The sequence below is a fragment of the Artemia sp. Qi Xiang Cuo genome, chromosome 1 (assembly GCF_049724085.1).
Source record: "Artemia sp. Qi Xiang Cuo chromosome 1, ASM4972408v1, whole genome shotgun sequence".
NCBI lineage: Eukaryota > Metazoa > Arthropoda > Branchiopoda > Anostraca > Artemiidae > Artemia > Artemia sp. Qi Xiang Cuo.
Window position 1 is genome coordinate 7,223,288 of NC_142794.1, and position 20,841 is coordinate 7,244,128.

The 20,841-nt window shown below is 33.3% G+C and overlaps 1 protein-coding gene and 1 pseudogene across 1 annotated transcript in view; both read right to left on the minus strand.

Annotated features, from left to right (window-relative positions):
• Positions 1 to 20,841, minus strand: part of LOC148955972 (uncharacterized) — a 325,370-nt gene that overhangs the window by 20,205 nt on the left and 284,324 nt on the right. The window lies entirely within an intron of this gene.
• On the minus strand, positions 18,721 to 19,982 carry LOC148955973 (acyl-coenzyme A diphosphatase FITM2 pseudogene; annotated as a pseudogene).

Below are 20,841 nucleotides of genomic sequence, written 5' to 3' on the forward strand. Positions count from 1 at the left end.
AAAACCACCTCGACCAGTCATGTCATAAAACTGCATAAATACCCGTCAAATAACTATCCTTAGACGGCAAGGTCCTTAAAATTTAATGTTTGGAACACAGTAACGCTAAAGTCAATCAAGGATTATATATCTTGAGCCCCAAATCAAAGACAATATGTAGAACAAGGATCAAAAGCTTAAGTTTTGACTCTATCCAATTATTATTAGATGTCACAAGACCAAACTATCCTCCCTGAGATGAAGAACCAATCATAATCAATTTTGTGGGAAATATAAACTGTACGTGCTAAAGTTTTTCCCAAAATGAAGTATTCAGAGAAGAAAACCAACCAGTTATTATTGTTTTAATCACCATATTAAGCCCTCAATGATTGCGTATTATTTAACCGGGAATCAAAGACAATGCGTCAAGCCAAGGCCCTTAGATCAAGTTTTGATCCTGACATAGATAACGTTAAATGTCGTAACACAGGCCAAAGCCCAATGAAAAAATGGACTGAACGTAAACAATTTACGGGAAACATAGACTGTACGAGCAGTAGATTTTCCCGAGGTTAAAAGTGCCAAGAAGAGATACCCAGCCTAGCGATCAAGATACCCATTTCATGTAATCAATTCCCCAAGAGTTATGTACCTAGTATAAAGCACAAGAAAGATAGAATGTGAAGAATTTACGGCAAACACAGACTGTACGAGCATTAGATTTTCCCGAGAAGTGTCCAAAAGAAATTTCCAGTCCAGCGATCAAGATACCCATTTCCTGTATTCAACTACCCAAGGGTTATATACCGAGGATACATTTCAACGAATCTACAACATCAACCCCCCATATACGACGTGACAAACCACGTACGACCAATTTCATGCGTGTAGTCTTACTTTTGAAAAACATAAACACATATCCCAACGAACAAGTGCCAAAAAGCGAAACGCCAAGAAGACAAACCATAAACAATTAGCCAACACAGTGATTAACTGAATGGAAGCCTAAAGTAAGAGTGACAACTTATGTGAGTATTATAGACACATAGAATGATGAAGTAAGTGTGAAATCTTATGTATATAACTTTTAACTTTAGTGAACATAGAGAAACTTTTCACAAAACAAATGAAAATAAGTGTAAATTACATAAGCTCAGTGTTGCAATGAAACATTAAACTGAAAACCTATTAACATGTCAAACTTTTTCTTGCAAATTATTTCAATTTCAGTGTGTTAAAAATTTAGATGTACTTAGGTGCTTTTGAAGTCAAATACTTATTGTACCAATAGAGCGTCAGGTGGAAGCATAAATTAGCATTAGAAGTAGCGAGTATGTACCACTTTAAATAACAAAGTTCTTTTATTTACCACGTTAAGTCATTAAGTTCTTCTTTTGTAAGTACAAAAGCAAAACTTGATTATTTGAAACCAGGTAGAAGTATTAGAATATCAGGTGAAAGAATAAATATATAATCGTGTCATTATAGCGTCAGGTGGAAGTATAGTCAAGTTTTAGAAAAGGCAAATATGTACCATTTTCAGTGATAAGATAAACGTATCAGGTGAAGGTAATCTTAGTGTTAGGTGGAGGAATAATAATTATTACATAATTATATAGTCAAATGTGTTAGTCAATAGAAACTCTTTGACCCTTTCGTCAAATAGAGTGTATAGGTGGAGGACTATAAAGTGATGTTTTAATACACGTAGTTTTATAAAGCCATCGGGAACAAGAAAAGAAAATATATATATATATATATATATATATATATATATATATATATATATATATATATATATATATATATATATATATATATATAATATATATATCTTACCAAGGCTAAGTTAATTCAAGTAACAAATACCAAGTAAAAAAAGAAAAAGGGGGAAAGCGAGATCAAAATTTGAAAGAATAGAAAGAGCAGGGTGACACAACGATGAGGACATCGTTAAGAATGGGAAGGATGATATGTAATGGAATCAATTTCCAATACCCCGAGATTTTCCAAGTAAAAATGCCCAGAATATAAACACAAACAATTTAAGTAAGAATTAATTGCCAAATTTAAAAAAGTAGTGAAACCTTGTGTTACAACTGTTACTATGAAAAAATCGTTCCCACAAAAGAAGTTAACAGCAATAAATATAAAGAATAACCAATTTCACTTCACATGCAACCAACCATGTGATCTAAATCTTGAGATGGAAATTCCAAACGATCGACAGATGGTCTCTTCAGATAAGAAATAAAACTATGTGTTCCGCTATAATTACAAGGTATGAACCTTAAAAACATTTTCTCGAGATACAAAAGTAAAACTAAATATTCCGCTGTAACTACAAGGTAAAGCTTTAAAAACATTTTCTTGAGATACAATGTAAGACTATGTAGCTTGCTTTAATTATAGGGTAAAAACTTTGTTCAGGTCAGAAAAATTCTAAAGTGAAGTCTTAGAGAGTAATAAATTGTATCAAAAGTTATTTAAAATCAAATAGCTGATTGGTACAACACTGTCCAATAGTGATGTAGGGCAAATAGTACAACCAATAGGAACTGTGAAATATACTTTTAATGAACGCCCGAACGTAACCTCTGGCGAAATTGGAGAGAGTAGATAGTTAGGACTTAGCGATTTTGAGTCAGTCTTAGAGGAGTCTTAGATGAGTTTTACACCAGTCTTAGAGCAGTCTTACACCAGTCTTAGAGCAGTCTTACACCAGTCTTAGAGCAGTCTTACACCAGTCTTAGAGCAGTCTTACACCAGTCTTTTATCAGTCTGAGACCAGTCTTTTGACCAGTCTTTGGGGAGTCTTTTGGAGTCCTTTTTCAGTTTTCAGACCAGAGAGACTACTATGAATTTCTTATCTGTGTTATAATAAACTTTTGAGAAGACTTTTCATCAGTGCATTAACTATTGTGTTGCATTGCCCCAGATGACAATTTCGTATTAGTGCCTTGTATTGCAAATGTTTCAATATAACCAAAGCTCTGCGACAATTACGTGAGCAATAATAAACACATTACTTTCATACTCTATTCTGTCTATGTTAATATTTCTACAAATAACTAGTCATTATGGCTCCACTTACTCCTAAGGGAAATTGGAACCCTTCAACCTGATTTCAAATTAGTGTGACCGTTAGTATAAGCTCCCAAATTGAACCGTTGATATTAGCTCCCTACTCTAGAAATGCCGCCTCAACTCAGGTATGCCACACGCGAACCGTCAGCCAAGAGTTTAACTAAATTTCCCATTAAATTAATTAATTGGGATCCCCGTATTAGGAAACATCAAAAGAAGACATAAGAACAAATTATTTTAAAATCCTCCCCATTAGAAGACCCTTCATGTTATTAAAACCCCCCTCATTTTATTAAAACCCACCATTAGAATGGCGTAATGATATTATTTCATGACGTCTTCACAAACCACAAAATAATGTCGTGTTTTTCTCTTCGCTTCATAGCTCTAATATAAAACTATGACGAAATTCATTATTTATGTAGTAGGGTTTCAGATAAGGTAGTTCTAATGATGTACTTTTGTTTTGATCTGACTCTATTTTTAGGAGTTTTGGGTTTTTTATATTTCTTAGCATTGGACTGATCGTCTCCTACTAGGTTGCTAGCTACTGCTGCAACCCAAATTCACATATATAGTTATGAGAGGCAGATTGGCCGAGTGGTCCAAGGCGCTGATGTTAGCCACCAGTCTCTTCGTAGGCGTGGGTTCAAATCTTACCGCTGGTATACGATTATGATTTATGTACAAAAATCAAATATTTTTGAAAAGACTGCAGTATGAAAAGACATCAAAAATGCAGTTTTTAATTGAAAAATTTATTCTCTCTTGGAAATAATTTATTTTAGTTACAAAAGAATTTTAACCCAGTTAATTTCCTTTAAAATGATCCATTGAACAACTCTCTATGATGTTCCAGTGCCAAGCTTTCCGTGGAAAAGAAGAAAAAAGAAAAAAAATTATCCCGTTTAGGCAGAATGTTGTAGTAGCTGCCTCTTTTCTTGACTTTGAAGCCAATATATTTCCCATGCTCCTCAAGCCAAGGGACAGAAAGTTTCCTTTATAGAGGTTTGGGACAAGGCGGTTTTAATGGTGTACTTTTGTTTTGACCTGACTCTTTTTTTAGGAATTGGGGGGTTTTATATTTCTTAACATTGGAGGTGATCGTCTCTTAATAGGTTGCTAGCTACTGCTGCAACCCGGACTAGCCTACACTCTAGTTAAGTGGCCTATAACATTTAGTATATTATATAATTCCAATGATCGTATTTTATTGTAATAATTTACAAATAATATTTATGATGAACTATATCGGTCCTTTATATAATCATTGATCAATCTTTAATATGAAATATGTTTAAAATTTTCCATTGAACACCAACTCTCTACGATGTTCCAGTGCCAAGCTATCTGTGGAATTACTAATCGTCCTTTATTATATAAATGTGTCGATCCTTTATGTAATTTATACTCTGAATCTGATAATGATATTTTCGTTAAGATTCTATGACTTTTATGGGGTGTTTTCTCCTTCTTTGAAATTTGAGAAAATTTTCTCAAATTCGTAACTTTTGATAGGTAACATTAAACTTAATGAAACTTATATATTTAAAATCACCGTAAATACGAAGAACATACCATTGCTTATATTGGACTTAGTTAGCTGATCGGTTCCTTGAAAAAAAAATCTTGTTTGTCAACTGAAACTAAGAATAATTCCTGAAAATTTTAAATAAAATAATTTTATTTAACTGCAAAGTGCAAAAATATTTATGGTGTCTGAACAATAATTTCCATTTTTTAATTCAAACCAGAAAAAAACAGAAAAGGTATACAAATTAATTGTTTGTCTTATCTTAGTTACATTAGGCTGAAGTTCGTTCCTTACGGTAACTATCAATAAATCCTATTTATAGTATCGATCCTTTATGTATACCACTGCAACCCGGATTGACAAATCAGATTATTTAAACCCTGATTACAAACAGGAAAAAGCCTACGGCTTTTTCTTCTCTGGAGTAGTAAGAGACGACTCTTAAAGAATCAGGCAGTAACTAAGTCCAATGTATGCAATAGTTTGTTCTTCCAACGTTTGTCTTTTAATGTGACTACCATTGCAACTCAGAATATATTAAAGATTTGAGTTAGTATAAGCGAGGGTTCGTTCTTTATTATAATTACTATAGATTTTTAACCCAATTAATTTCCTTTAAAATGAGCTATTGAACAACCCTCTACGATGTTCCAGAGCCAAGCTATCTGTGGAAAAGAAAAAAAGAAAAGAGAAAAAAATATCCCGTTTGGGGAGAATAACGTGGTTAAAGTCAATTTGCTTGATTTTCAAGCCAATATATTTCCCTTGCTGTTCAAGCCAAGGGACAGAAAGTTTCCTATACAGGGGTTTCGGACAAGGCGGTTCTAATGGTGTACTTTTTGTTTTGATCTGACTCCTTTGTTAGGAACTATGGGTTTTTATATTTCTTAACATTGGACGTGATCGTCTCTTACTAGGTTGCTAGCTATCGCTGCAACCCGGAAAAAAAACACATTGTGCCCACATCGTTCTTTACTCAGGCAGTGCTAGCGCGCTGCCTATGATAATAAACTGATTACACACAGGAAAAAGCCTACGGCTTTTTCTTCTTTTAAATAGTAAGAGACGAGTCTCAAATAATCAAGTAGCTAGCTAAATCCAAAGGTATTAAATTTTTGTTATTCCAATGATCGTTTTTTATTGTAACTAGGTTTCAGCCATCTCTACAGCCATGATACTATTGGAAATTACATAATCCCTATTTATGTTTTAGTTAACATGGGCAAGGTGTCGTTCTTTATTGTATATGGACTAAGGTTCGTTCTTTCATGTAAAACTAGCAAAACATTTTTTAAGCCTGATGAAGATTTAACTAATGTGTCAAAAGTAAGGTTGCAAGTCGACGATTTCGTTTTGGCCTTATTATAATTGGTATGGTGAAATATTAATACGCATATGGCTCTTAAATCATACTTCTTTATGGCTCAATATGGTCTAGTGGCTAGGATAGTTAACTTTCACTTAACAGGCTCGGGTTCGATTCCCGGGGTGGGAAAATTTTTAACTCTATAATCTTCGCACATTTGAACCTTTTATAATTTATAATGATGCATAATATAAATACTGTAATCTTAACTATAGTGAAGTTGCGTATGCAAGTTAGTATAGGGAAGAGTTCGATCTTTATTATAATAACTGGTATACGATTATGTTTGAAAGACTGCAGTGTGAAAAGACATCAAAATGCAGTTTTTGGTGGAAAAATTTATTCTCTTTTAGAAATAATTTATTTTAGTTACTATAGATTTTTAACCCAATTAATTTCCTTTAAAATGAGCTATTGAACAACCCTCTACGATGTTCCAGTGCCAAGCTATCTGTGGAAAAGAAAAAAAAGAAAAAAATATCCCGTTTGGGGAGAATAACGTGGTTAAAGTCAATTTTCTTGATTTTCAAGCCAATATATTTCCCTTGCTGTTCAAGCCAAGGGACAGAAAGTTTCCTATACAGGGGTTTCGGACAAGGCGGTTCTAATGGTGTACTTTTTGTTTTGATCTGACTCCTTTGTTAGGAACTATGGGTTTTTATATTTATTAACATTGGACGTGATCGTCTCTTACTAGGTTGCTAGCTACCGCTGCAACCCGGATAATTTGTTTTGATCTGAATCCTTTTTTAGGAACTATGGGTTTTTATATTTCTTAACATTGGACATGATCGTCTCTTACTAGGTTGCTAGCTACCGCTGCAACCCGGATCTTTACTGTAACTGTTGTTTACTTATACCAACATAAAGGTTTCTGCCGTAATTCCTTCTTTTCATTATTATGAATTAAAAAATTAGTATTATTGGTTGGACATAATAAATATTTTTGCAGTTTACATAATAACTTTAGAGATTCTGAATTGATCATCATTGATCAATCTTTAACCTGAAATTATAGTCTTTTTTTAGTTACTATGGGCTGGAAGTTTGTTCCTTACTGTAACATAACCTAACAAAAAATAAAACTAATTTTTAAATTTTCAGGTATTTTGTTAATTTGAATGAAAAGATTAAAATTATTGCTCAGATATCATAAATATTTTTGCAGTTTACATAATATCTTTAGCGATTCTAAACTGAAAAATAAAATATATAAAAAATTGAATTTTTCGGTCTGAAAAATGCATAGTAAATCCCACATCGGGTAGTTAGAACCTAGCCAAAAATAAAACTAATTTTAACATTTTAAGGTATTTTTCTAGCTTGTATTGAAATATTCAAACTATTGCTCGGATACCATGGATATTTTTGGAGTTTACACAAGCTGCAAAGAACTCACAGACTGATCTTTGTAAATTGAGAAAAATTTTACGAATGTTTTACCGGGATTACGAAAAATATTCAAAATTAAAGATTAAAATTATCTCTGAAAGAATAGATTTTTTTGAAAAGTCAGCTAGAGATGCTCTCGCAAAACTTCATAGTAATATCCAAAAGAAATGTTGCATGTTTAGTGAAAAGCTTCCAAGGTATGGACTGGCAACTGTGAAACAGTTTACAGATGTAATGGTAAATCTCATACATCACTGTAAATATATGGAGGCGTAATTGTCCTTTACTTAGTTTCAGCTTAAATTCGATGATCGAGCCTTTATGTAATACTAAATGCATCAAATGACTATGAAGTCATTGATCAATATTGTATATACAAAATTAAGCTTTTCGTAAAAAAAATTAATTAAAAAAAAATTAAGTACAAACTGCACTAGATCTAGTGTTTTCCTTTAAAATGAGCCATTGAACAACTCTCTACGATGTTCCAGTGACAAGCTATCTGTGGAAAAGAAGAAAGAAAGAAAAAAATATCTCGTTTGTGGAGAATAACGTGGTTGAAGTCAATTTTATTGATTTTCAAGCCAATATATTTTCTTTGTTATTCAAGCCAAAAGGCGGTAAGTTTCCTTTATAAGGGTTTCGGACAAGGCGGTTCTAATGGTGTGCTTTTTGTTTTGATCTGACTCTTTTTTTAGGAGTTAGGGGTTTTTATATGTCTTAACATTGAACGTGATCGTCTCTTACTAGGTTGCTAGCTACCGCTGCAACCCGGATTACAAAACAAGAAATAATATTCTTATCTAATTAACACTTCTTAAGACTCGTATCGAGTACCCATAACCTAACAAAAAATAAAACTAATTTTTAAATTTTCAGGTATTTTGTTATTTATAATGAAAAGATTAAAATTATTGCTCAGATATCATAAATATTTTTGCAGTTTACATAATAACTTTAGCGATTCTAAACTGAAAAATAAAATATATTATAAAATTGAATTTTTTGGTCTGAAAATACATAGTAAATCCCACATTGGGTAGTTAGAACCTAACCAAAAATAAAACTAATTTTAACATTTTAAGATATTTTTCTAGCTTGAATTGAAATATTCAAACTATTGCTTGGATACCATATATATATTTGCAGTTCACACAAGCTGCAAAGAACGCACAGGCTGATTTTTGTAAATTGAGAAAAATTTTACGAATGTTTTACCGGGATTACGAAAAATATTCAAAATTAAAGATTTAAATTATCTCTGAAAGAATGGATTTTGTTGAAAAGTCAGCTAGAGATGCTTTCGCAAAACTTCATAGTAATATCCGAAATAAATGTTGCATGCTTAGTGAAAAGCTTCCTAGGTATGGACCGGCAACTGTGGAACAGTTTACAGATGTAATGGGAAATCTTATACATCACTGTGAATATATGGAGGCATAATTGTCCTTTACTTAGTATCAGCTTAAATTCGATGATTGGGCCTTTATGTACTAACTACATCCAACGACTATGACGTCATTGATCAATATTGTATCTAAAAAATTAAGTTTTTCGTAAAAAGAAAATTTTAAAAAAGTTTAAATTTCAAAAATGCAGTTTTTAATTGAAAAATTTATTCTCTCTTGAAAATAATTTATTTTAGTTACAAAAGATTTTTAACCCAATTAATTTCCATTAAAATGAGCCATTGAACAACTTTCTACGATGTTCCAGTGCCAAGCTATATGTGGGAAAGAAGAAAAAAAACATATGCCGTTTAGGCAGAATGTTGTAGTAGCTGCCACTTTTCTTGATTTTCAAGCCAATATATTTCCCTTGCTGTTCAAGCCAAGGGACAGAAAGTTTCCTATACAGAGGTTTGGGACAAGGCGGTTCTAATGGTGTTCCTTTTGTTTTGATCTGACTCTTTTTTTTAGGAGTTAAGGGTTTTTATATTTCTTAACATTGGACGTGATCGTCTCTTATTAGGTTGCTAGCTACCGCTGCAACCCTGATTTATTTAATTATATAATCAAACCTGATTAGAAACAGGAAAAAGCCTACTGCTTTTTCTTTTTTGAAATAGTAAGAGACGAACCTCAAACAATCAAGTAGTTTACTAAGTCCAATGTATGCAATGGTTTGTTATTTCAATGATCGTCCTTTAATGTAACAGCAACCCGGATCAATTAACATGGGTTAGATGTCGTTCTTTACTATAATCAACTTCTAAAGTGTGCATCTTTTGTGCTATGTTTCCGTAAAAAAGAAATTAAAATATTTATTTCATTTCATTTTTCGGTTCAGAATTTATAGGGTTATTATGTAAACTGCAAAAATATTTATAATGTCTGGGAAATAATATTAATTTTGTAATTCAATCCAGAAAAATACCTGCAAATTTTATAATTAGTTTTGTTTTTTGTTCAATTAATCAACGAAATTGTTACATCTCTATTAGTTAAAAGTTATAATTGTTTCCTGGAACCAAATTTTTTTTGGCTTAACTTCTAAAGTGCGTGTCGTTTGTGCTATATTCTGGTAGAAAATAAATTCAATTTTTTATTTTAGTTTTTAGTTCATTATGTAAACTGCAAAAATATTTAGGGTGTCCGAGCAATAATTTTAATTTTTTATTTTATAATGGAAAAATACTTCAAAATTTTAAAATTAGTTTTGTTTTTTGTTAGGTTCTTGCTACTCGACACGTGACTTTAACTCGTCATGACTTTGTCAAACATGTTTGTTTTGTCTTGTGTATTTCTTATTACTGTAATTTTACTATTTTGTTTATTGGCCTACTTTATGGGGTTTGAAATCTGTGTAAATAAACGAAAACAAGGCCCTACGAATAATTTCACACCCCATAGTAATTTAATAAGAGAACTTGCCGAAAGAGTAAAAGATTCAAGGATTTTTTCAGGAGGACTAGTGAAGCCAAGTTTTTTGAAGCAGAAAGAACAGGGAAAAATAAAAAGAGTTTTGACGAAGCTTAAGGATCCTTTTGTAGTACCAGGACCTCCTCCTCCTCGTAGCAGGTCCAAGTACAGGTCCAAGTACTTGTAACAGGTCCAAGCTCACGCATACCACCTAAAAGTAACTTTTGTAGCTCCACGATCTAAAGGATAACTCGTAACAGGTCCAATTGCCAATGAAGAAAACCTTGTTGACTCGGCTATAAGGGAATTTGAAGATGCGATCAAGAATGAGGAGCAGAACGAATTTAAAATTATATAGAAGTTAATTTAATTTCTTTCCCGAAGCTTCTTTTACACTTGTAGATTATCATTTGGCCCATTTAGAGCCAAACTAAAAGCAGGTCGTTCCAAAACAGGGCGGGAGGAGGTCATAAAGGAAGGTTAAAGAAAAATTGGGACTTTCTGGTAGGATATAAAGAAAGAAGCATTGAATAAGTTAGGATAGAACAGGGGCGTTCGTAGCTGGATTGGTTACAGCCGGCATGGTGCTCCAACGAGTTTTTAGAAGTAGTAGCAGTATTTCAAGTCAGAAATTACGTATCAATAAAACTTGTAAGAACAAACTAGAATGGAATAAAGCTATACATTGATTCTATAAAGCATATGTTTCCCATTAGCAGTTTTGAATTTTCAGTTTTAATGGACACAATGAAAATTTTCATAGGTATTTTGCCTTCTTTAGTTCAATTAACTAAGTGCAAGTCAAATTTAGCTCACGAAACTAAGATGAGTAGGGCTGAAGCCCACAGAGCATCTAAAGACCAGCCGACATAATTTGGACTCTACTGAAAACAAGTTTTATTTCGAGCAGAATGTTTCTATTTCTCATAATATCGAAAAGAAAATATCATCATAACCAAGATTACAAAAAACAGAAAAAAACACGAATGAATTTAGATTGACAGTTATATATACTATCTTTATAAACAAGCAATAATTGTGTGTTTATGTATGTAACTTTTAGTTACTATTTGCCGTGGTTCGTTCTTTACTAGGTTTCAGCTAGAAACCAAGTCGTAAGTGTCCACGGCCTTGTTTAGCCGATAATCCCTTGTAAAACAGCTTGCAGGGAATTTAGTAAAGAAGACACATTATAAAATTCAAGGCCATCTGGGGTCAATTTCTTTTAGTTTGTAATTCATCATTTAAACAGTGATACTACTTATAAAATTCCTACTTACAGTATCGATCCTTTATGCAAATTAAAAGTTTAAAAAAATAAACTCAGTTTAGCTACCTCCTAGCTAAAATAATGAAGAAAATATGAATGAACCACAGGAAATCAGGTAGCAAAATCAGTCAGAAATGGTACTACACCACCAAGAAGCAACTTTTCAAAGTTACTTTTGTTACAATATTTATATTAAATTTTTCAGTTAGTATAGCCTGTTATAATTCTTGTTTTGATCTGAATCTTTTTTCTGGAGTACTGGGTTACTTTAGTTTTTACTACGGGACGTGATCGTCTCTTACTAGGTTGCTAGCTACCACTGCAACCCGTATTGCTCTTTACTAGGTTTCAACCATCTCTGCAGCCATGATACTGATGGAAATTACATAATTCCTATCTATGTTACATTTAACATGGGCTAGGTGTTGTTCTTTATTGTAAGTAAATGAAGTCTTGACTATTATTACGACAGAGTCTACTTGACACTTCTTCTATATAATGACTTAGTTCCTTGTACGAGCCCTCGACTTTTAGTAGATTAATATGTTGTATAATCTTACATTTTGATACTGCCTTATATACGCTATTAATGAAACAGTTCAAGACAGGAAAATGTGGAGCTAGTGCCCTTAGACAACGCAAATAGCTCTGACATCCCTCATTTGGGCTACAATATAACGAATGCCCATGCTTTCTTGTGTCCCTGTAATTGATTTCACAATAATCCAAGCCGCCAAGGTAGAAATTAACCACTTTGTCATTTTAAAATTTTAATGATATATTATTTTCAATGATATCAAAAAGAATTTGACATAATTCAATATCCGTCGGATATAGCTTGCAGATATCAGGGTGACATTGCCAAGTAACCTGCTGCCCAATTTTTGGTTTTGAATGTTTACTCAGATTGTTATAGGTGACTTCAGCCATCATAATTTCCTTGTCAGATCTAGTTCTAGAGCATTTTTTAATAGTTGTCTCGTACTTTTCAGGACAGTTTGTTCTACTACACAGAGAATTTTTTGCCAAATATTCAGTAGAACTAAAAGAACTGTTTAAAACACAGTTAGAAATGCTTTTTTCTTGAGTCGGTGTTCCAGGAATTTGTTCTAAATCATTAGTCTTACAAACACATTTACTAATAACCCTAACAGGCTCGTTTTCGCCATAATTGAAAAACATTGCTTTTCCTTCGCTGTTGATAGGTATGCTTGTATATATATTTTTATTGCTGCTACATAAACTGCAATTGCTCCTTCCAAAATTAATATACGAATTTTCTAAGAAGGACGCCTCCGTATATTCACTGTGTTGTCGAACATTTTCCATTGAATTGATAAACTGTTCCGCAGTTGCCAATCCATACCTTGGAAGCTTTTCGTTAAACTGACAACATTTCTTTTGGATATTGCTATGAAGCTTTGCCAAAGCATTTCTAGCCGACTTTTCAACAGCATCCGCTCTTTCAAAGAGAATTTTAATCTGTAATTTTGAATACTTTTCGTGATCCCGATAAAACATGCGTAAAATGTTTCTCAATTTACAAAGATCAGCCTGCATTTTTGCCATCTTCTTGTATTTCTGAATGTAATTTTTCCCTTTGTCCTTATGCGTCCTTCGGTACAACCTCGCAGAGAATTTAATTTTTTCATTATAGCTTTTGTCACCCCAGTATCTACCCATTATTCTGGTAGCAACTTTTTTCTTATGTTTGTTTCGGTAATCTATATCGTTATCATACCGTTCCTTGCTCTTTTGTTTCGCTAACTCAATTTTCCCTTCTTGATACCCCTGATCCGTAAGATACCTCTGTTTTGCTCTGTCATATTTCATTTTCTTAAATCCTGGATCACAAGACATCTTAGTAGCAATCCTTACGCATGCTCGAGCTTTATTGCGTTCGGTGGCATTTTTATCTCTTTTAAATAAACTTTTTTGATATTTCAGGATGTTAGCTTTTTTTTTGTGTAGTAAAGTTTTTTATTAGTTGAAATTTTGATTGCTCTATTTTTATATTGTTTTTGGTTATTCTTTCTTTTTTTCCACTCGCGTGAGACCATATTTTTTCAAGGTTTAAAATTATTAAGTACACAATACCCAGTGTCGAATATCTAAAACCTAGCATAAAAAAAAAAACTAATTTTTAAATTTTCAGGGATTTATCTTGTTTGAATTACAAAATTAGTATTATTGGTTAGACACCATAAATATTTTTGCAGTTTACATAATAAGTTTAGCGATTCTGGACTGAAAACTAAAATAATTGCAATTATAAGACAATAATATGGCTTACGGGTTACAAACCAAAAAAAGTTTGGTTCCAGGATACAATAATAACTTTGAACTGAGATGAAAAAAAATTTTCTTCCAGGAGACAAAAAGTAAAACTAATTATAAAATTTTTATGTATTTATGTTGTTTAAATTAAGAATTTACTATTACTGATTAGGCAACATAAATATTTTTGCAGTTTACATAATAATTTTAGGGATTAGGCCAAAAAAGAAAATTTTGGTTCCAGGAGTTTCGGTTACTATTGAGACAAGTAGCTATTATTACTATAGAGCTCATTACCCTGAACTGTTTGATTGCTTCAAAATTCAAATATCTTTGAAAAGACTGCAGTATGAAAATACATCAAAAATGCAATTTTTTTGACAAAATTGATTCTACTTTAAAAAGTATTTTATTTTTAATTACAAAAGTGACTAGATGTTGCAATTTCCCTTAAAATGAGCTATTATACAGCTCTCTATGATTTTCCAGTGCCCAGCTAGCTGAGCAGGAAAAAAAAGCGGAAAGAAAAAAATATCCCGTTTGTGGAGAATAACGTGGTAAAAGTCAATTTTCTTGATTTTCAAGCCAATATATTTTCTTTGTTATTCAAGCCAAAGGGCGGTAAGTTTCCTTTATAGAGGATTCGGACAAGGCGGTTCTAATGGTGTACTTTTTGTTTTGATCTGACTCTTTTTTTAGGAGTTGGGGGGTTTTATATTTCTTAACATTGGAGGTGATCGTCTCTTACTAGGTTGCTAGCTACCGCTGCAACCTGGATTAGTCAGTCTTTAGAAAAACTATATCCGGGTTGCAGTGGTAGCTAGCAACCTTTAAGAGACGATAATTAACTAGACTCATTCTTTATATTATGAAGTCTAATGGTTATAGTCTAATAATGGCATATTCTAATGGTTTGCTTTGTAGTTCAATTACTATAGGTTATAGTTCGTGCTTTACTGTAATTTCTTAGAAGCTATGAGTTTTTATATTTCTTAACATTGGACGTGATCGTCTCTTACTAGGTTGCTAGCTACCACTGCAACCCGGACGACTGAAGAAGAAAAAAAAACATATTGTGCCCACATCGTTGTTTACTCAGGCAGTGCTAGCGCGCTGCCTATGATAATAAACTGACTACACACAGGAAAAAGCCTACGGCTTTTTCTTCTTTGAAATAGTATGAGACGAGTCTCAAACATTCAAGTAGCTAGCTAATTCCAAAATATGCAATTGTTTGTTATTCCAATGATCGTCTTTTAATGTAACTAGGTTTCAGCCATCTCTACAGCCATGATACTGATGGAAAAAACATAAACCCTATTTATGTTTCAGTTAACATGGGCTAGGTGTCGTTCTTTATTGTACTATTATTACCCTGCTTTATGGTGTTGCTGATTTTGGAATTTCGTCTTATCACATAATTGAGAACACCAGGGAGAGAGATCGTTCTTTACTGTAAACACTGAAACCCGGATTATATAATTTCCTATTTACGTTCCAGTTATCGTTCTTTATTGTAAACCAAATTTAAGGAAGTCGCAACAATAAGTCACCTGTGGTCAAAATACACAAAGACTCCTCTTAGATTCCCACCCAGGCTCAAAGCCTCTGCTATGGTCATTTCCATGGAAATCTCCAAAGAGTTTCTCTTTAAAATAGCTTTCAAGCGTAGTTAGGGGTATTTAGCCTTTTTTGCTTTTCTTCAAAGCTTTGAAAACTGTTATAATATTCCAAATGTTACATTTGTTATATTTGTGCTTATTTTTGGTAATCATTTGTGAGGTGATCAAATTTTTTAAACCACTGTAGATACGTAAGAACGTTGCAACATCTAGTACCCTGAGGTCATAAGACTTTCAAAGACTCCTCCTTGAACCTCCCAAATTGAAAGCTTATATTTTGACCTCGCCTTTTAATGTATTTCTATTCACCTCATAGCTCTAATATAAAACTATGATGACATTCATTATTTATCTAGTAGGGTTTCAGACAAGGTAGTTCTAATGATGTACTTTTGTTTTGATTTGACTCTATTTTTAGGAGTTTTATTATATTTCTTAGCATTGGACTGATCGTCTCTTACTACGATGCTAGCTACTAATGCAACCCAAATTCACATATATATTATTTATGAGAGGCAGCTTGGCCGAGTGGTCCAAGGCACTGGTGTTAGCCACCAGTCTCTTCGGAGGCGTGGGTTCAAATCTTACTGCTAGTATTATGTTTGAAAGACTGCAGTGTGAAAAGACATCAAAAATGCAGTTTTTGGTGGAAAAATTTATTCTCTTTTAGAATTAATTTATTTTAGTTACAATAGATTTTTAACCCAATTAATTTCCTTTAAAATGAGCTATTGAACAACTCTCTACGATGTTCCAGTGCCAAGCTATCCCTGGAAACAAATAAAAGAGAGAAAAAATATCCCGTTTAGGCAGAATGTTGTAGTAGCTGCCACTTTTCTTGATTTTCAAGCCAATATATTTCCCTTGCTATTCAAACCAAGGGACAGAAAGTTTACTATACAGGGGTTTCGAACAAGGCGGTTCTAATGGTGTACTTTTTGTTTTGATCTGACTCCTTTGTTAGGAACTATGGGTTTTTATATTTCTTAACATTGGACGTGATCGTCTCTTACTAGGTTGCTAGCTACCGCTGCAACCCGGATATTTAAACTTGTTAAAAGACAAGTGTGTTGCATCATCATCCTTATGATTATTTATTAAAATATCTCATGCTTATTAAGATTATTATAACAACCCAGATAATAAACTGATTACAAACAGGAAAAAGTCTACAGCTTTTTCTTCTTTGAAATAGTAAGAGACGAACCTCAAACCATCAAGTAGCTAACTAATTCCAATGTATGCAATTGTTTGTTATTCCAATGATAATCTTTTAATGTAACTATACAGGGGTTTCAGACAAAGCGGTGCTAATGGTGTACTTTTTGCTTTGATCTGACTCCCTTTTTAGGAGCTATGGGTTTTTATATTTCTTAACATTGGACGTGATCATCTCTTACTAGGTTGCTAGCTACTGCTGCAACCCTTTTTTTTAGGAGCTATAGGTTTTTATATTTCTTAACATTGGACGTGATCGTCTCTTATTAGGTTTCTAGCTACCGCTGCAACCCGGATATAAGTGAGAGTTCCTCTTTTCTATTATAATACGGTGAAACCCGGATCTTCAGTTACTACGTGCTACAGATCAGTCTTTACCGTAATTTCGGACAAAGCGGTTCTAATGGTGTACTTTTTGTTTTGATCTGACTCTTTTTTTAGGAGTTAGGGGTTTTTATATTTCTTAACATTGGACGTGATCGTCTCTTACTAGGTTGCTAGCTACCGCTGCAACCCGGATTATGATGAGCTATATCGGTCCTTTATGTAAAATTTCCTTGTCAGATCTAGTTTCAGAGCATTTTTCAATAGTTGTCTGGTACTTTTCAGGACAGTTTGTTCTACAAGACAGAGGATTTTTTGCCAAATATTCAATAGAACTAAAAGAACTGTTTAAAACTGTTCCGCAGTTGCCAATCCATACCTTGGAAGCTTTTCATTAAACTGACAACATTTCTTTTGGATATTTCTATGAAGCTTTGCCAAAGCATTTCAAGCCGACTTTTCAACAGCAGCCACTCTTTCAAAGAGAATTTTAATCTTTAATTTTGAATACTTTTCGTGATCCTGGTAAAACATGCGTAAAATGTTTTTCAATTTACGTACATCAGCCTGCATTTTGCCATCTTCTTGTATTTCTGAATTTAATTTTTCCCTTTGTCCTTATGCGTTCTTCGGTACAACCTCGCAGAGAATTTAATTTTTTCATTATAGCTTTTGTCACCCTAGTATCTACCCATTATTCTAGTAGCAATTTTTTTCTTATGTTCGTTTCGATAATCTTTATCATTATCATACTGTTCCTTGCTCTTTTGTTTGGCTTTCTCAATTTTTACTTCTCGACTTATACAGGGGTTTCGGACAAGGCGGTTCTAATGGTGTACTTTTTGTTTTGATCTGACTCCTTTGTTAGGAACTATGGGTTTTTATATTTCTTAACATTGGACGTGATCTTCTCTTACTAGGTTGCTAGCTACCGCTGCAACCCGGATTATATTTCTTAACATTGGACGTGATCGTCTCTTACTAGGTTGCTAGCTATCGCTGCAATCCGGATATTATATTACAAACAGGAAAAAGCCTGCAGCTTTTTCTTCTTTGAAATAGTAAGAGACGAACGTCAAACGATCAAGTAGCTGACTAAGTCCAATGTATGCAATAAGTTTTTATTCCAATGATCGTCTTTTAATGTAATTAGCCACCAGTCTCTTCGGAGGCGTGGGTTCAAATCTTACCGCTGGTATACGATTATGTTTGAAAGACTGCAGTGTGAAAAGACATCGAAAATGCAGTTTTTGGTGGAAAAATTTATTCTCTTTTATAAATAATTTATTTTAGTTACAAAAGGTTTTTAACCCAATTAATTTCCTTTAAAATGAGCTATTGAACAACCCTCTACGATGTTCCAGTGCCAAGCTATCTCGTGATACAAAAAAAAAGAAAAGAGAAAAAAATATCCCGTTTGGGGAGAATAACGTGGTTAAAGTCAATTTTCTTGATTTTCAAGCCAATATATTTCCCTTGCTGTTCAAGCCATTTTTACGTGAAACAACGTGGTACTATTTGGTCAGGATGTCATCATGATGACACAATTAGGGAACTTTTAAAATGTATTTCAATTCACTAAGTAAAAGCAACAAAGTATACCTCATTTTAAAAACAGGGATGCTATCTGAGAGTGTGTCAGATCTTTCCTTTTGTTTGAAGAAAAAGATAAAGACCTATGGATAGATTATCTCAACAAAACATGTAAGAAAGCAGGTCATAGCACATAGTTTGGCTCTTTGTTTTAGTGAAAAGCATTTCTGATTAATTTTATCGTTTTATAAGACTTACGAAACAGATTTACTGGAGTTTTCATCTAAACTTCCACCTTCATGAGGGATGTCCTGATTACTTAGGCTGTATATAGGCATTCCTACAAAAGTGGGCACTTTATCTTTATCTTTCCTATCTGAAATCAATGAAGCTTTTCTTTTCATTTTTGATGCCTCTAATGGATTGCATGGATTCATATAGCCAACATTACCCTCCCCAGGAAGACCAGGGAAATCCCTTTCCTCCTATACCAAAACCTATAAGTAACAAACCACATCAGGATTGATATGACACCACCCAGAAACTTCTCAATCATACTATGAAAATACATAATAGTAGAAACTAGCATAACATCCCATAAAATAGACAATAAAGACATTCCAATAAAAACTCCACGAATGTAAGGAGTAAAGTAACTATAATCATCCTTCAAATTGGCCAACTCTTCATCACTAAGCTTGTGCAGCTGTGTATCCTCTTTACCATCAGTTGATCGATTATACTCCTCATTTCTGATCATATCTTTGATACTATCCCAGCCAATGAGGGCTTCTGCCTCCTCCTTAATAAGCATTGCAAAATAAATCAAAATAAACGCATGTCCAGATATTGAGAATGCGTACCACTTATGTCCACCGCTTGTACACTGATATTTGTCATTGATTTTCAATGGCTTAGAGCACATGCCATAATTATTTTCCACTTTCACAAAAAACATTGTACACACATACCAAATGCCTGTTGCAACCGCAATTCTTAGTAAATGTTTCTTTATCATATCCCGATTCCTGCATGTATAAACTCTTGCTGTCATATATATAAAGCTCACTACAAACAACAGTGTCCACGCCAAGCTAAGTTTGACAAAATAAGTGTTAAAAATATTATCTTTTCTTGAAAAATACATCCTTGGAAAAGGCGCAAAGTCAGATATGATGCTCCCAATAAAAGTGATTCCAAGATAAACACAAATTTTCACAGGCTCCTCAATAAAAAGGTATTTTCGACACAAATGTACAACCATTAACAGCAAAATATGTTGAATGCTGCTGGGAGTTGGGAGAGGTTTTGTTCCACCTCCTGATGGTTGGTCATTTCGTGTGAATTTGAGTGAAGATGGGGTTGACTTTCTTCTTGTGAATGAAAAACACTCCACTTCAGTACCTGTGCCTGTATAATAAAAACCGGCACGTGCTATTCTTCCTGCAGACAGTGGCGCAGACGAGGGCCAACAACGAAAAGTGTTAATTCTTTGTTCCAAGTTTTCAAAACGCATTGGTTGAATGTTTGAATGTTAGCTGAATGTTTAAGTCACGTATCAAGTACCAAGAACCTAACAAAAAATTCAACTAATTTTAAAATTTTTAGGTATTTTTCTAGTCTAAATTAAAAGATTAAAACTATTGCTCAGATACCATAAGTATTTTTGCAGTTTATAACTTTACCGATTCTGAACTGAAAAGGAAAATAAAATAAAATTTATTTTTTTAATTTTTACGTCAAGTCACTCATTACGTCATATATGGTTTAGTAATATTTTATATTACTATATTTTATATTTCATGATTACAAAATGTAATTAGAGGTCGCTCTTTATTGTAATTAACTTTTAGTTGCTATTTGCCTAGGTCTGTTCTTTACTAGATTTCAGTTATATCCAATGAAACTTACATAGTCCCCATTCATAAAGAACTGGACATTGCTCAACAAAACTGAATGCATAGAGTTTATATTTTAGTTTTTGCAAACAGGCTTTTCTTTTGTGCATTTTTTGTAATCAATTACTTTTTTCATTTTTGCGTAGCTTCACGTTAATTTCAATGTTTTTCTTGTTTACTATAGAAAATACTATGTCTTTAAAAAAGAAAGTTTTTTCATCCTAAAGTAAGAAACAGCTTTGTAGCTGAAAATGAACAGAAATAATTACGTAAAGGAAGGGGTTTGCCCCCTCCCCAACCCATTGCACCTCACGCTACAGTTTTTCCGTACTTTAAAAAAATTGCGACTACTACTACTACTGCTGACAACTCACTGTAGCACCAAGCCGCCTGAGGCCAACACAGCTACGCACACTCCTCCTCTATCCTAATCTATCCAAAGCCTCCCTTTTTACACCCTCCCAGGAAGTTTCCATT